General features: G+C 42.6%; 1 long non-coding RNA gene across 1 annotated transcript in view; it reads left to right on the top strand.

The window, feature by feature from the left end:
* The window catches only part of LOC138851239 (uncharacterized), a 62,539-nt gene extending 47,831 nt beyond the window's left edge, over positions 1-14,708 (top strand). Inside the window, exon 2 of the long non-coding RNA XR_011391082.1 lies at positions 14,594-14,708. This is a non-coding gene — a long non-coding RNA (uncharacterized lncRNA). The remainder of the gene's footprint in view (positions 1-14,593) is intronic.
* Positions 14,709-15,675: the final 967 nt, after the last annotated feature.

The raw sequence follows: 15,675 nt of genomic DNA, 5'->3' as shown, positions 1-15,675 counted from the left end.
TTAGATGCTTCACTTCAGGGTGCAGCTACGTGATGCTACTTTTCTGCTTCACTTGGATTTGTTTGACAAGTATTTCTGAAATCATAAACTGCTTGTGTTTTGGTGTTGATCTCTCCTGCCATACACTTTCATTAGATTTTGCCACCGAAGTGGCTAGTTTATTGTGCACCCTCTATACTGTGGACGGTAGCGCAAGAGTATATGGATACAGAAAAGGCCTAGGAACTAGGCCCCAATAGGGTTAACAGGAGTACATCTGGGTTTATATCAGAGTTTACACAGCCAAACATCGAGGCAAAGCTTTCTTTGAGGAAAGTACACCAGCAATGAAAATATAAAGCCGACCATTAGTATCCTCCAGTTTCACAGAACCTAACAAATTTTGCAACTACACAGACTTACTCAAGAAATATTTCATCCATTTCAAACGAAGCATCAGCCATTAACAATGGCTTTCTTTAAAACGCTAAACCCGCAGGGTTCATGTAGCGGCTGCAGAAAAAGCGGCACTCAGATTTAATCAAAGGTAAAAGGAGGATAAGTCTAGTTTGGATGGAGAGTACCTGACCAGCATGAAGGCATCCCTTGCAGGAAATAACCCGGTTATTTAATGCAAAATATTGGTATTCCATTTCGAAATTAAGTGGCAAAATATCTACACACTGCATCAACAAAACTAATCTTTTAAGTAGGCTACACCAGTGTTGAAATTTTGAAACCGATAATAGGCTCTTTTAAGCTATCTTGTGGAAACCAATTTCGGGAATGGTCTGTATAAAATTTAGAAGGCACCTGCACATGCCAAGTGTTCCTAGAATGTGGGCCTAGTTACTGTACACCAGCGTTGGAATTTTGACGTTGATCGGATGAAGCCGCTTGGTGTTACGAACGAACATTATTATTATTTTTTTTTTTGGACAACCAGAGTTTTCCCAATGGGGATACTTAGCCAACCAACAACTATAACGACAGTAACAACTAACGACAACAATAACAATTATAACGAAGACAGCAACAACTAACGACAATATCTATAACTGGTGGGATTCTTAGAGAAGAGTGAGGTAGCAATGATACCAATAGAGGAGGCTGTTATATTAGTATACTGATGCACAAAGACGGAGCTCAGTGCTGGTACGCCTGCCCTTTGCTCCATGTAGATTCTAACTGAGACCTGTGGCCTAGCATGCGCGGATCAAAAGGAGAGTCAAGTGGCACTAGCGTGATATACAGCGGGATACTTTATATAATGGCATTGGCACATACACTACACAAGTATTGCGCCACTGACATAACTACTAAAACACCTACTACTACAACTTGCGGAAAGATTCCACCTTTAAACTAGATACATTTACATACTTGTGCCTCTAAGTATAACTATTGCAGGGCTTTCCTGAAGCATATTGCTACTGTACAGTGTTACAGTGTACCTGAAGCATGTTGCTACTGTACAGTGTTACAGTGTACCTGAAGCATGTTGCTACTGTACAGTGTTACAGTGTACCTGAAGCATGTTGCTACTGTACAGTGTTACAGTGTACCTGAAGCATGTTGCTACTGTACAGTGTTACAGTGTACCTGAAGCATGTTGCTACTGTACAGTGTTACAGTGTACCTGAAGCATGTTGCTATTGTACAGTGTTACAGTGTACCTGAAGCATGTTGCTACTGTACAGTGTACCTGAAGCATGTTGCTACTGTACAGTGTTACAGTGTACCTGAAGCATGTTGCTATTGTACAGTGTACCTGAAGCATGTTGCTACTGTACAGTGTTACAGTGTACCTGAAGCATGTTGCTACTGTACAGTGTTACAGTGTACCTGAAGCATGTTGCTACTGTACAGTGTACCTGAAGCATGTTGCTACTGTACAGTGTTACAGTGTACCTGAAGCATGTTGCTATTGTACAGTGTACCTGAAGCATGTTGCTACTGTACAGTGTTACAGTGTACCTGAAGCATGTTGCTATTGTACAGTGTACCTGAAGCATGTTGCTACTGTACAGTGTTACAGTGTACCTGAAGCATGTTGCTACTGTACAGTGTTACAGTGTACCTGAAGCATGTTGCTACTGTACAGTGTTACAGTGTACCTGAAGCATGTTGCTACTGTACAGTGTACCTGAAGCATGTTGCTACTGTACAGTGTTACAGTGTACCCGAAGCATGTTGCTATTGTACAGTGTACCTGAAGCATGTTGCTACTGTACAGTGTTACAGTGTACCTGAAGCATGTTGCTATTGTACAGTGTACCTGAAGCATGTTGCTACTGTACAGTGTTACAGTGTACCTGAAGCATGTTGCTACTGTACAGTGTTACAGTGTACCTGAAGCATGTTGCTACTGTACAGTGTTACAGTGTACCTGAAGCATGTTGCTACTGTACAGTGTACCTGAAGCATGTTGCTACTGTACAGTGTTACAGTGTACCTGAAGCATGTTGCTACTGTACAGTGTTACAGTGTACCTGAAGCATGTTGCTACTGTACAGTGTTACAGTGTACCTGAAGCATGTTGCTACTGTACAGTGTACCTGAAGCATGTTGCTACTGTACAGTGTTACAGTGCACCTGAAGCATGTTGCTACTGTACAGTGTTAGTGTACCTGAAGCATGTTGCTACTGTACAGTGTACCTGAAGCATGTTGCTACTGTACAGTGTTACAGTGTACCTGAAGCATGTTGCTATTGTACAGTGTACCTGAAGCAAGTTGCTACTGTACAGTGTTACAGTGTACCTGAAGCATGTTGCTATTGTACAGTGTACCTGAAGCATGTTGCTACTGTACAGTGTTACAGTGTACCTGAAGCATGTTGCTACTGTACAGTGTTACAGTGTACCTGAAGCATGTTGCTACTGTACAGTGTTACAGTGTACCTGAAGCATGTTGCTACTGTACAGTGTACCTGAAGCATGTTGCTACTGTACAGTGTTACAGTGTACCTGAAGCATGTTGCTATTGTACAGTGTACCTGAAGCATGTTGCTACTGTACAGTGTTACAGTGTACCTGAAGCATGTTGCTACTGTACAGTGTTACAGTGTACCTGAAGCATGTTGCTACTGTACAGTGTTACAGTGTACCTGAAGCATGTTGCTACTGTACAGTGTACCTGAAGCATGTTGCTATTGTACAGTGTTACAGTGTACCTGAAGCATGTTGCTACTGTACAGTGTTACAGTGTACCTGAAGCATGTTGCTACTGTACAGTGTTACAGTGTACCTGAAGCATGTTGCTACTGTACAGTGTTACAGTGTACCTGAAGCATGCTGCTACTGTACAGTGTTACAGTGTACCTGAAGCATGCTGCTACTGTACAGTGTTACAGTGCACCTGAAGCATGTTGCTACTGTACAGTGTTACAGTGCACCTGAAGCATGTTGCTACTGTACAGTGTTACAGTGCACCTGAAGCATGTTGCTACTGTACAGTGTTACAGTGTACCTGAAGCATGTTGCTACTTTACAGTGTACCTGAAGCATGTTGCTACTGTACAGTGTTACAGTGTACCTGAAGCATGTTGCTACTGTACAGTGTTACAGTGTACCTGAAGCATGTTGCTACTGTACAGTGTTACAGTGCACCTGAAGCATGTTGCTACTGTACAGTGTTACAGTGTACCTGAAGCATGTTGCTACTGTACAGTGTTACAGTGTACCTGAAGCATGTTGCTACTGTACAGTGTACCTGAAGCATGTTGCTACTGTACAGTGTTACAGTGTACCTGAAGCATGTTGCTACTGTACAGTGTACCTGAAGCATGTTGCTACTGTACAGTGTTACAGTGTACCTGAAGCATGCTGCTACTGTACAGTGTTACAGTGTACCTGAAGCATGCTGCTACTGTACAGTGTACCTGAAGCATGCTGCTACTGTACAGTGTTACAGTGTACCTGAAGCATGCTGCTACTGTACAGTGTTACAGTGTACCTGAAGCATGCTGCTACTGTACAGTGTACCTGAAGCATGTTGCTACTGTACAGTGTTACAGTGTACCTGAAGCATGCTGCTACTGTACAGTGTACCTGAAGCATGTTGCTATTGTACAGTGTTACAGTGTACCTGAAGCATGCTGCTACTGTACAGTGTACCTGAAGCTTGCTGCTACTGTACAGTGTTACAGTGTACCTGAAGCATGCTGCTACTGTACAGTGTTACAGTGTACCTGAAGCATGCTGCTACTGTACAGTGTACCTGAAGCATGCTGCTACTGTACAGTGTTACAGTGTACCTGAAGCATGCTGCTACTGTACAGTGTTACAGTGTACCTGAAGCATGCTGCTACTGTAGTGTTACAGTGTACCTGAAGCATGTTGCTACTGTACAGTGTTACAGTGTACCTGAAGCATGTTGCTACTGTACAGTGTTACAGTGTACCTGAAGCATGTTGCTACTGTACATTGTACCTGAAGCATGTTGCTACTGTACAGTGTACCTGAAGCATGTTGCTACTGTACAGTGTACCTGAAGCATGTTGCTACTGTACAGTGTTACAGTGTACCTGAAGCATGTTGCTACTGTACAGTGTACCTGAAGCATGTTGCTACTGTACAGTGTTACAGTGTACCTGAAGCATGTTGCTACTGTACAGTGTACCTGAAGCATGTTGCTACTGTACAGTGTTACAGTGTACCTGAAGCATGTTGCTACTGTACAGTGTTACAGTGTACCTGAAGCATGTTGCTACTGTACAGTGTTACAGTGTACCTGAAGCATGCTGCTACTGTACAGTGTTACAGTGTACCTGAAGCATGTTGCTACTGTACAGTGTTACAGTGTACCTGAAGCATGTTGCTACTGTACAGTGTTACAGTGTACCTGAAGCATGCTGCTACTGTACAGTGTACCTGAAGCATGCTGCTACTGTACAGTGTTACAGTGTACCTGAAGCATGTTGCTACTGTACAGTGTTACAGTGTACCTGAAGCATGTTGCTACTGTACAGTGTTACAGTGTACCTGAAGCATGTTGCTATTGTACAGTGTTACAGTGTACCTGAAGCATGTTGCTACTGTACAGTGTTACAGTGTACCTGAAGCATGCTGCTACTGTACAGTGTTACAGTGTACCTGAAGCATGTTGCTACTGTACAGTGTTACAGTGTACCTGAAGCATGTTGCTACTGTACAGTGTTACAGTGTACCTGAAGCATGCTGCTACTGTACAGTGTACCTGAAGCATGTTGCTACTGTACAGTGTTACAGTGTACCTGAAGCATGTTGCTACTGTACAGTGTTAGTGTACCTGAAGCATGCTGCTACTGTACAGTGTTACAGTGTACCTGAAGCATGTTGCTACTGTACAGTGTTAGTGTACCTGAAGCATGCTGCTACTGTACAGTGTTACAGTGTACCTGAAGCATGTTGCTACTGTACAGTGTACCTGAAGCATGTTGCTACTGTACAGTGTTACAGTGTACCTGAAGCATGTTGCTACTGTACAGTGTACCTGAAGCATGTTGCTACTGTACAGTGTACCTGAAGCATGTTGCTATTGTACAGTGTTACAGTGTACCTGAAGCATGTTGCTACTGTACAGTGTTACAGTGTACCTGAAGCATGTTGCTACTGTACAGTGTACCTGAAGCATGTTGCTATTGTACAGTGTTACAGTGTACCTGAAGCATGTTGCTACTGTACAGTGTTACAGTGTACCTGAAGCATGTTGCTACTGTACAGTGTACCTGAAGCATGTTGCTATTGTACAGTGTTACAGTGTACCTGAAGCATGTTGCTACTGTACAGTGTTACAGTGTACCTGAAGCATGCTGCTACTGTACAGTGTTACAGTGTACCTGAAGCATGTTGCTACTGTACAGTGTTACAGTGTACCTGAAGCATGCTGCTACTGTACAGTGTTACAGTGTACCTGAAGCATATTGCTACTGTACAGTGTTGCAGTGTACCTGAAGCATGTTGCTATTGTACAGTGTTACAGTGTACCTGAAGCATGTTGCTACTGTACAGTGTTACAGTGTACCTGAAGCATGTTGCTACTGTACAGTGTTACAGTGTACCTGAAGCATGTTGCTACTGTACAGTGTTACAGTGTACCTGAAGCATGTTGCTACTGTACAGTGTTAGTGTACCTGAAGCATGTTGCTACTGTACAGTGTACCTGAAGCATGCTGCTACTGTACAGTGTTACAGTGTACCTGAAGCATGTTGCTACTGTACAGTGTTACAGTGTACCTGAAGCATGCTGCTACTGTACAGTGTACCTGAAGAATGTTGCTACTGTACAGTGTTACAGTGTACCTGAAGCATGTTGCTACTGTACAGTGTACCTGAAGCATGTTGCTATTGTACAGTGTTACAGTGTACCTGAAGCATGTTGCTACTGTACAGTGTTAGTGTACCTGAAGCATGTTGCTACTGTACAGTGTTACAGTGTACCTGAAGCATGTTGCTACTGTACGGTGTTACAGTGTACCTGAAGCATGTTGCTACTGTACAGTGTTAGTGTACCTGAAGCATGTTGCTACTGTACAGTGTTACAGTGTACCTGAAGCATGTTGCTACTGTACAGTGTTACAGTGTACCTGAAGCATGTTGCTACTGTACAGTGTTACAGTGTACCTGAAGCATGTTGCTACTGTACAGTGTACCTGAAGCATGCTGCTACTGTACAGTGTTACAATGTACCTGATGCATGTTGCTACTGTACAGTGTTACAGTGTACCTGAAGCATGTTGCTACTGTACAGTGTTACAGTGTACCTGAAGCATGCTGCTACTGTACAGTGTTACAGTGTACCTGAAGCATGTTGCTACTGTACAGTGTTACAGTGTACCTGAAGCATGTTGCTACTGTACAGTGTTACAGTGTACCTGAAGCATGTTGCTACTGTACATTGTACCTGAAGCATGTTGCTACTGTACAGTGTTACAGTGTACCTGAAGCATGTTGCTATTGTACAGTGTTACAGTGTACCTGAAGCATGTTGCTATTGTACAGTGTTACAGTGTACCTGAAGCATGTTGCTACTGTACAGTGTACCTAAAGCATGTTGCTACTGTACAGTGTTACAGTGTACCTGAAGCATGTTGCTACTGTACAGTGTTACAGTGTACCTGAAGCATGTTGCTACTGTACAGTGTTACAGTGTACCTGAAGCATGCTGCTGCTTTACAGTGTTACAGTGTACATGAAGGATGTTGCTGCTATACAGTGTTACAGTGTACATGAAGGATGTTGCTGCTGTACAGTGTTACAGTGTACATGGAGGATGTTGCTGCTATACAGTGTTACAGTGTACATGAAGGATGTTGCTGCTGTACAGTGTTACAGTGTACATGAAGGATGTTGCTGCTGTACAGTGTTACAGTGTACATGAAGGATGTTGCTGCTGTACAGTGTTAGTGTACATGAAGGATGTTGCTGCTGTACAGTGTTAGTGTACATGAAGGATGTTGCTGCTGTACAGTGTTACAGTGTACATGGAGGATGTTGCTGCTATACAGTGTTACAGTGTACATGAAGGATGTTGCTGCTATACAGTGTTAGTGTACATGAAGGATGTTGCTGCTATACAGTGTTACAGTGTACATGAAGGATGTTGCTGCTGTACAGTGTTACAGTGTACATGAAAGATGTTGCTGCTATACAGTGTTACAGTGTACATGAAGGATGTTGCTGCTATTCAGTGTTACAGTGTACATGAAGGATGTTGCTGCTATACAATGTTACAGTGTACATGAAGGATGTTGCTGCTGTACAGTGTTACAGTGTACATGAAGGATGTTGCTGCTGTAGTGTTACAGTGTACATGGAGGATGTTGGTGCTATACAGTGTTACAGTGTACATGAAGGATGTTGCTGCTGTACAGTGTTACAGTGTACATGAAGGATGTTGCTGCTGTACAGTGTTACAGTGTACATGAAGGATGTTGCTGCTGTACAGTGTTACAGTGTACATGGAGGATGTTGCTGCTATACAGTGTTACAGTGTACATGAAGGATGTTGCTGCTATACAGTGTTACAGTGTACATGAAGGATGTTGCTGCTGTACAGTGTTACAGTGTACATGAAGGATGTTGCTGCTGTAGTGTTACAGTGTACATGGAGGATGTTGCTGCTATACAGTGTTACAGTGTACATGGAGGATGTTGGTGCTATACAGTGTTACAGTGTACATGAAGGATGTTGCTGCTATACAGTGTTACAGTGTACATGGAGGATGTTGCTGCTATACAGTGTTACAGTGTACATGAAGGATGTTGCTGCTATACAGTGTTACAGTGTACATGGAGGATGTTGCTGCTATACAGTGTTACAGTGTACATGGAGGATGTTGGTGCTATACAGTGTTACAGTGTACATGAAGGATGTTGCTGCTTTACAGTGTTACAGTGTACATGGAGGATGTTGGTGCTATACAGTGTTACAGTGTACATGAAGGATGTTGCTGCTATACAGTGTTACAGTGTACATGGAGGATGTTGCTGCTATACAGTGTTACAGTGTACATGAAGGATGTTGGTGCTATACAGTGTTACAGTGTACATGAAGGATGTTGCTGCTATACAGTGTTACAGTGTACATGAAGGATGTTGGTGCTATACAGTGTTACAGTGTACATGAAGGATGTTGGTGCTATACAGTGTTACAGTGTACATGAAGGATGTTGCTGCTATACAGTGTTACAGTGTACATGAAGGATGTTGCTGCTATACAGTGTTACAGTGTACATGGAGGATGTTGGTGCTATACAGTGTTACAGTGTACATGAACGATGTTGGTGCTATACAGTGTTACAGTGTACATGAAGGATGTTGCTGCTATACAGTGTGACAGTGTACATGGAGGATGTTGCTGCTATACAGTGTTACAGTGTACATGAAGGATGTTGGTGCTATACAGTGTTACAGTGTACATGAAGGATGTTGCTGCTATACAGTGTTAGTGTAAATGAAGGATGTTGGTGCTATACAGTGTTACAGTGTACATGAAAGATGTTGCTGCTATACAGTGTTACAGTGTACATGAAGGATGTTGCTGCTATACAGTGTTACAGTGTACATGGAGGATGTTGCTGCTATACAGTGTTACAGTGTACATGAAGGATGCTGCTATACAGTGTTACAGTGTACATGAAGGATGTTGGTGCTATACAGTGTTACAGTGTACATGAAGGATGTTGCTGCTATACAGTGTTACAGTGTACATGAAGGATGCTGCTATACAGTGTTACAGTGTACATGAAGGATGTTGCTGCTGTACAGTGTTACAGTGTACATGAAGGATGTTGCTGCTATACAGTGTTACAGTGTACATGAAGGATGTTGCTGCTGTACAGTGTTACAGTGTACATGGAGGATGTTGCTGCAATACAGTGTTACAGTGTACATGAAGGATGTTGCTGCTATACAGTGTTACAGTGTACATGAAGGATGTTGCTGCTATACAGTGTTACAGTGTACATGGAGGATGTTGCTGCTGTACAGTGTTACAGTGTACATGAAGGATGTTGCTGCTATACAGTGTTACAGTGTACATGAAGGATGCTGCTATACAGTGTTACAGTGTACATGAAGGATGTTGGTGCTATACAGTGTTACAGTGTACATGAAGGATGTTGCTGCTGTACAGTGTTACAGTGTACATGAAGGATGTTGGTGCTATACAGTGTTACAGTGTACATGAAGGATGTTGCTGCTATACAGTGTTACAGTGTACATGAAGGATGTTGGTGCTATACAGTGTTACAGTGTACATGAAGGATGTTGCTATACAGTGTTACAGTGTACATGAAGGATGTTGGTGCTATACAGTGTTACAGTGTACATGAAGGATGTTGGTGCTATACAGTGTTACAGTGTACATGAAGGATGCTGCTATACAGTGTTACAGTGTACATGAAGGATGTTGCTGCTATACAGTGTTACAGTGTACATGAAGGATGCTGCTATACAGTGTTACAGTGTACATGAAGGATGTTGGTGCTATACAGTGTTACAGTGTACATTAAGGATGTTGGTGCTATACAGTGTTACAGTGTACATGAAGGATGTTGCTGCTGTACAGTGTTACAGTGTACATGGAGGATGTTGCTGCTGTACAGTGTTACAGTGTACATGAAGGATGTTGCTGCTGTACAGTGTTACAGTGTACATGAAGGATGTTGCTGCTGTACAGTGTTACAGTGTACATGAAGGATGTTGCTGCTGTACAGTGTTACAGTGTACATGGAGGATGTTGCTGCTGTACAGTGTTACAGTGTACATGAAGGATGTTGCTGCTGTACAGTGTTACAGTGTACATGAAGGATGTTGCTGCTATACAGTGTTAGTGTACATGAAGGATGTTGCTGCTATACAGTGTTACAGTGTACATGGAGGATGTTGCTGCTCTACAGTGTTACAGTGTACATGAAGGATGTTGCTGCTGTACAGTGTTACAGTGTACATGAAGGATGTTGATGCTATACAGTGTTACAGTGTACATGAAGGATGTTGCTGCTGTACAGTGTTACAGTATACATGAAGGATGTTGCTGCTGTACAGTGTTACAGTATACATGAAGGATGTTGCTGCTGTACAGTGTTACAGTATACATGAAGGATGTTGCTGCTGTACAGTGTTACAGTATACATGAAGGATGTTGATGCTGTACAGTGTTACAGTGTACATGAAGGATGCTGCTGTACAGTGTTACAGTGTACATGAAGGATGTTGATGCTGTACAGTGTTACAGTGTACATGAAGGATGTTGCTGTACAGTGTTACAGTGTACATGAAGGACGCTGCTGTACACTGTTACTGGCATTACCTTCACCTTGTGACGTCATACACTAAAGTGCGCAGCGCACTTTTTTTCACGTGACGTGAAGTGCGCCAAGGTTACTCTTTTTTTTATTTTTTATATTTTTCATTATTTCCGAGTAGAAGTTGAGGTGACTGAGGAGCTGTGACTCGACCCCTTTAACCACATATACGTAGATGAATACACACACAAACAGTAATACACAGATGTTTACAATAAGATCACAGCAAAGACGTGATATCACGGTATGCAGAGCAACCACTGTGAAAAAAAAAAACAGTGAACTTCCAATCACTTTCGTGATTTCTCACATTTTCAAGGAACTATAAAAATATAGAATAGCTGAAGGCTTATAAGGCCGAGATAACACCTCACCTTTGTACACAGATGTATGTATGTGTGTGTGTTAAGAGAACTGAAACTACCCACATCATTAACATTGATGCTCTAATGAACATGCATCAATGCTAAGCCAGTCATTCTTTCCTAGGTGATGTATAACACCGGGGCAGTTAGTTGATAATGTTTCGCCAGTCAGTGTAATGAACTGATCAAGTTACTGGCTGGCGAAATATCTTAATAGTTCAAATAGATTTTGTACATGTCTTTTTCATCAAATTATCGGTATTATTTATCATTATGTAAATACCTCTACACTTTCTTCATTGTTTTGTACTCTGCTGAAGAGGACCTCAGCTGGAGGTTGAAATGTACATTCTTCCTCGTTTTTGTTTCCTGTGGGATTTCTTCTTTCACGAACAATGTAGTTTGTCTCCTGGTCAGACCTACCTGGAGTTCATTACCTTTGTAAATTGTGAATTCATTACCTCTGTAACTTGCTCAGCTATCAAAACTTTGAGGTCCAGTCCCTGGACCCATTATGTACCTCTGTAATCTTTTGACTACCGCCCACAGGATGGGTATGGGGTGCATAATAAACATATTAAACTAACTCCTGGTCTTGTTGAAGAAGTAGGTGGTAGTGCAAGCTCACTGTAGGAACGCTCACTTCTTGACACTACACAATTTTTATTGCACTGCAAATGTTTGACTAATCCATTGAATTACATTGCTGTATCAGGAAGCATACTTGCAGCAGATACTCTGCGGAGTACTGTATCTGGAAGCATATTTGCAACACGTACTGTCCATAGTATTGGTTTAACTATAAGTGAGCTTGTGTCTTCACTATGAAGGATCTTCCTAGCCAAAGTCTGTGTTACAGAGCACAAGCACAGTGAATACAAAATATACTCTCAGCGCAGAGGAAATGTATCATCACAATACCATGCAATTCTGACAAGATGACGAATTACACGTTTCACTACTTGGGTATCTTTATTTGAAGACTGAGGGTCTGATTACCTCGTCTTCCACTGTCGTTACTGTATAGTTCTGCAAAGATAAGTGACTGATTACTTTATCTTCTGAATTGAAAACAGCCACTGGTTGGCGAAACGACTTCAAATGTAGATACACAGGTGTTGCACATGTGTTGTCTCTTCACACGGGGGAATGTGGACAAGTTTATCGTAGCGTTGGAAGCAACACACCTCAAAACCTCTGGTGTTCCTAGGGAATATGTACAAGTTTATCGTAGTGTTGGAAGCAACACACTTAAAAATCTGGTGTTCCTACCTTACCTCACAGGAAATTTGAGAGAAATGCTTGGCAGTCAAGGGGTCTCAGCTGCAGTATGACTGATTGTAAATGACGTTTTAACCCAGGCCAATTCCTAAAAAATAAAAGCCAACAGTATCCTCTCTACTCTAGATGATAAAACTCTCGCATGAGACTAAGTGATAACAGACAGTGAAGAAACCAGGAGGGCAGAGAGTGAAGAAATTAGGAGGGGTGCCACTTACCTCATATAAAGACTATATAATCCACGGGCTTCGGAGCTAGAGCACAGCCCTCAACATCATTGGACAGGATCGGAGGAGGAGTGCTGGATCATATCTTCTCTCTCCTAAAGTCTTCCAGGCTAACACATTTCATTACTCATGTATGCAAAACATTATGTGCGATCCACTATAACAGGTGTGTTCTCACAATGTAACTAGCATGTAGAGTAGGGTAGTCGCACACTGCAGGTGTTTCCAAGTTTGTTTAATAAGAAACAAGAAGCTTGAAGGGGAAGTGGAGCCTATGCGAGCAGGCTGTGTATGTATGAACAGGTTGTAGTATATCAAGATATGCGTGCTTGAGCAGGCTGTGTATGTCTAAGCAGGTTGTAGTATACAAGCTGTGCATTTGTAAGCAGGCTTTGGTCGAGCTGGTTGTGATATAGCAGGTTGTGTTTGTGTGAGCAGGCTATATGAGCAGGCTGTATGAGCAGGCTGGCGAGGCCTTGCAGAGTGAAGGTTGCTCATCAAGGCTGTACCTCCCTCCTGACTAACTGCACTTGGTGGAGGTGGTAATATTGGGGTGAAGTGTTGGGGTAAATGAGGGAGAGGAAGGGAAGGAGAGGAACAGGACGAGGTAGTTGTTTTATTCACGTCATTAGATACGGCACGAATACCTTTCACACAACACTTGAATATTTCCAGCAGGTCTGGATTTTCACAGGATATAATTTCCAGCAGATCTGGAGTCACAGAGCAGGTCCAGCTGGTCTTGAGTATCCTTCCCTGGATGTGGCCTACAGCAGCTTGTAAGACGCAAGTACCAAGTGGTACTGCTAGGTGGACAGGGGAAGGGGCAGCAGCGGTGCAGGGATACTTGACCATGTATTTCTCAGTGCTTGGAAATCTAACCCGTGATCCTGCCATTGTGATTCGAATGCTTTACCCAGTGTTAGCTTGATGTTATTTACCCAATGCCCATGGTGTGGGGCGGTAGTCGGAGGATTAACGTGGCGCATGTGTCCAGGGACTCGACCCCAACATTTCTTTGTCAACCATGGTACACTGGTAATGAAATATTACCAAACCTGTTGGATTCAGAATAGTGGCAATGAGTTTACGAGGTCATGAATTCAGTGAAAAAACTATACAATGTAGTTATGGTGTATTTACGAGTTATTTTTTATAGGCAGACTGTATTTTTCGAGAATGGCTTTTAATATGCCACTGTGGATCATTATTTTTACATTTCTTGAGCATTTTTGAGAGAGAGTTGTCTCTTTTTTTTTTATGGCGCAGGATGTGACAGTAGTTCTGACAAAGTTTACATTTATTATGCCTACATCAGCTGGTGGTGCGGTCTCCCGGAAGTACCTGTTGCCCAGCTGAATCCCGGCAGTGGTAACATCCAAGAGCTTGATTTTGTTGGATGCACCATAGTCATGTGGCTCCTCCTGCGTGATATGGACTGACTGGTATCAGTCTCCCTCGGTCTCTAAGTTAATTAATTAAATTGAAATTGTTTCGTATTATCCTCAAACCCCTCAAGGGAGGTCTTCCTTGACGCTGGTGAGGGGCTCTTGATCTTACGAATTGAATCTGTGCTCCGGTTCCTTGAATTGAGCATGAATATCTTCCATCCCCCCTCCCTACTTGCGCTGTATAATCCTACGGGTTTAGCCCTCCCCCATGATTATAATAATAATTATCCTCAAACTGTTAGTTGACAGCCCTTAGTTGTAATTTACTTTCTCTTTCAAGGCATACGTCTTAGCCAGTTAATAATAATATATCTTTATACATGTACAAGGTATACAGGCCTAGCTGACATTAATGACAGCAGAACATTTCTGGCAAATTAGGTCAGTTTTGTCCCAGGATGCGACCCATACCAGCCTACTAACACCCAGGTACCCATTTTACTGATAGATGAACATGGACAGCAGGTGTCTTATGAAAACACGTCCTTATGTTTTCCAGCCGTACCTGGGATCGACCCCCGGACCTCAGCGCGTGTGAGCTGAGTGCGTTAGCAATCGAGCTACGGGACAGTTTCATCATGAGTTTGAAGGCCAGTTTGAGAGGAAATCCACAGGTGTACAGTGACTCGACTTTTATGTTCTTACTCTGTTAGTGGGATGGATTGTGAAGGACCTGCCTAGTATGGGCCAAGAGGCCTGCTTCAATGTTCCTCCTTTCTTATGTTCTTAAGAGTAGTGAGGAAGAGGAAAGGGTGGTAGTGAGGAAAAGGAAGTGGGGGGGGGGGGGCTGTTTAGTGGGAAGCAAAGGGTTTGCAATACTTGGGTGAGGGTGAATGTGTCTTGTTACACTGTTAGTGTGGGTGCTAATAAGAAGACTGGAAGGACTTACTGCTGAGAGCAATTTCTGTGATAGACTTTGGTAAGTACTGTATTGTGGTTATGGTAAGGTATGGCAAAGTAATTGTTTATATATTAGGTGATCAGAGAGAGGTGTACGCTAATTCCTAGGATCGAGAGCCCTTCACCAGCAACGAGGCACCCGCAATCTTTAGAAGGGAGGGCGGAGGATAAATTATCACTGGAAGAGAGGACAGAGGATAAATTATCACTGGAAGAGAGGACAGAGGATAAATTATAACTGGAAGAAAGGACAAGGGCTATATTATCACTGGAAGAGAGGACAGAGAATAAATTATCACTGGAAGAGAGGACAGAGGATAAATTATCACTGGAAGAGAGGACAGAGGATAAATTATCACTGGAAGAGAGGACAGAGGATAAATTATCACTGGAAGAGAGGACAGAGGATAAATTATCACTGGAAGAGAGGACAGAGGATAAATTATCACTGGAAGAGAGGACAGAGGATAAATTATCACTGGAAGAGAGGACAGAGGATAAATTATCACTGGAAGAGAGGACAGAGGATAAATTATCACGAAGAGAGGACAGAGGATAAATTATCACTGGAAGAGAGGACAGACGGTAAAGTATGGCAGGATGCTGCAGTTATGAGTGTACTCAGCACAAACCGTAATTTTTGAATGATGGCATGATTTTTTGTATTTTGTAGGATGAAGG

Source organism: Cherax quadricarinatus, unplaced genomic scaffold (assembly GCF_038502225.1).
Source record: "Cherax quadricarinatus isolate ZL_2023a unplaced genomic scaffold, ASM3850222v1 Contig162, whole genome shotgun sequence".
Taxonomy (NCBI): domain Eukaryota; kingdom Metazoa; phylum Arthropoda; class Malacostraca; order Decapoda; family Parastacidae; genus Cherax; species Cherax quadricarinatus.
Note: the sequence above shows the minus strand (reverse complement) of the source record. Positions and strands in the feature narration are given on the sequence as shown.